Source organism: Schistocerca serialis, unplaced genomic scaffold (assembly GCF_023864345.2).
Source record: "Schistocerca serialis cubense isolate TAMUIC-IGC-003099 unplaced genomic scaffold, iqSchSeri2.2 HiC_scaffold_1196, whole genome shotgun sequence".
NCBI classification, from domain to species: domain Eukaryota; kingdom Metazoa; phylum Arthropoda; class Insecta; order Orthoptera; family Acrididae; genus Schistocerca; species Schistocerca serialis.
In genome coordinates, this window is record NW_026047399.1 from 932501 (window position 1) to 935000 (window position 2500).

Genomic DNA, 2500 nt, shown 5'->3' on the forward strand with positions numbered 1-2500 from the left:
TGGGTATAGGGGCGAAAGACTAATCGAACCATCTAGTAGCTGGTTCCCTCCGAAGTTTCCCTCAGGATAGCTGGTGCTCGTACGAGTCTCATCCGGTAAAGCGAATGATTAGAGGCCTTGGGGCCGAAACGACCTCAACCTATTCTCAAACTTTAAATGGGTGAGATCTCCGGCTTGCTTGATATGCTGAAGCCGCGAGCAAACGACTCGGATCGGAGTGCCAAGTGGGCCACTTTTGGTAAGCAGAACTGGCGCTGTGGGATGAACCAAACGCCGAGTTAAGGCGCCCGAATCGACGCTCATGGGAAACCATGAAAGGCGTTGGTTGCTTAAGACAGCAGGACGGTGGCCATGGAAGTCGGAATCCGCTAAGGAGTGTGTAACAACTCACCTGCCGAAGCAACTAGCCCTGAAAATGGATGGCGCTGAAGCGTCGTGCCTATACTCGGCCGTCAGTCTGGCAGTCATGGCCGGTCCTTGCGGCCGGCCGCGAAGCCCTGACGAGTAGGAGGGTCGCGGCGGTGGGCGCAGAAGGGTCTGGGCGTGAGCCTGCCTGGAGCCGCCGCCGGTGCAGATCTTGGTGGTAGTAGCAAATACTCCAGCGAGGCCCTGGAGGGCTGACGCGGAGAAGGGTTTCGTGTGAACAGCCGTTGCACACGAGTCAGTCGATCCTAAGCCCTAGGAGAAATCCGATGTTGATGGGGGCCGTCATAGCATGATGCACTTTGTGCTGGCCCCCGTTGGGCGAAAGGGAATCCGGTTCCTATTCCGGAACCCGGCAGCGGAACCGATACAAGTCGGGCCCCTCTTTTAGAGATGCTCGTCGGGGTAACCCAAAAGGACCCGGAGACGCCGTCGGGAGATCGGGGAAGAGTTTTCTTTTCTGCATGAGCGTTCGAGTTCCCTGGAATCCTCTAGCAGGGAGATAGGGTTTGGAACGCGAAGAGCACCGCAGTTGCGGCGGTGTCCCGATCTTCCCCTCGGACCTTGAAAATCCGGGAGAGGGCCACGTGGAGGTGTCGCGCCGGTTCGTACCCATATCCGCAGCAGGTCTCCAAGGTGAAGAGCCTCTAGTCGATAGAATAATGTAGGTAAGGGAAGTCGGCAAATTGGATCCGTAACTTCGGGGTAAGGATTGGCTCTGAGGATCGGGGCGTGTCGGGCTTGGTCGGGAAGTGGGTCAGCGCTAACGTGCCGGGCCTGGGCGAGGTGAGTGCCGTAGGGGTGCCGGTAAGTGCGGGCGTTTAGCGCGGGCGTGGTCTGCTCTCGCCGTTGGTTGGCCTCGTGCTGGCCGGCGGTGCAGGATGCGCGCGCCTGCGCGGCGTTCGCGCCCCGGTGCTTCAACCTGCGTGCAGGATCCGAGCTCGGTCCCGTGCCTTGGCCTCCCACGGATCTTCCTTGCTGCGAGGCCGCGTCCGCCTTAGCGTGCTCCTCCGGGGGCGCGCGGGTGCGCGGATTCTCTTCGGCCGCCATTCAACGATCAACTTAGAACTGGCACGGACTGGGGGAATCCGACTGTCTAATTAAAACAAAGCATTGCGATGGCCCTAGCGGGTGTTGACGCAATGTGATTTCTGCCCAGTGCTCTGAATGTCAACGTGAAGAAATTCAAGCAAGCGCGGGTAAACGGCGGGAGTAACTATGACTCTCCTTGGGTTATAGTTACAGGGAGAGTGATGCGCAATACATGGGCCTAGCCCTCTTAGCCTCTCCTCTCCTGCGGTCTTCTCCCCTTCTCGTGGGCCCGCTGATTTTAGCAGAGTGGAAGACCGCACCAGGGGCTTGGGGGGGTTACCAGCCCCCCCTCGCACTATCCCTTTTTTAGTTGGGGGCAGTAACCAGAGAATAAGTGGTGGCCCTTCCGCTGAAGGTGCCACCCCAACTCCCCCAGCACCTAGCCGGCCAACCGGCCGTGCCGAAAATCTTGTAACTTTTGCAGCAGTATACGCCTGTAGTGAGTGCCACCGCAGCTTCACCACCAAAAACGGTCTCGGGGTCCATCGCCGCCGCCAACACCTTGCGGCCGCCAACGCGGAGATCGTCACAGAGAGGCATCGCGCGAGGTGGACGGAGGAAGAAGTCCTGTCGCTCGCCAAGGCAGAGGCCGAACTGTTCCTCGAGAGGGACGCCCGGTTCTTCTTTGTAAATCAAGAGCTCATCAGGATGTTCCCCGACCGAACGCTTGAGGCAATCAAGTGCCGACGGCGGCAAGCTGCCCACAAGCAGCTTGTCCGCCAATTCATGGAGGCGCTTGAGATCGGTCGGGGGGAAGAGCCGGCGTCCCGCCGGGGAGCGGCGAGCCCGCTGCCTGACGCGGGCGAGGCCGCTGCGCCGCCCGTCGACGCAGCCGAGGACTTCGCGGCCGACACCACCGGGCCGCCGCCGGAGGGGCCGACTGACGCCGCCATCTGGGAGCATCTGGCGGGGCTACCCGCTTCCGCCCAGCGTTTCTCTGCCCTGGATCGTGTCATCGGTCTGGGGCGGGGCACGCCGCCCGATG

General features: G+C 60.9%; 1 pseudogene; it reads left to right on the forward strand.

The window, feature by feature from the left end:
* LOC126435134 (large subunit ribosomal RNA) overlaps nt 1-2500 on the forward strand; it is a 7863-nt pseudogene that overhangs the window by 1229 nt on the left and 4134 nt on the right.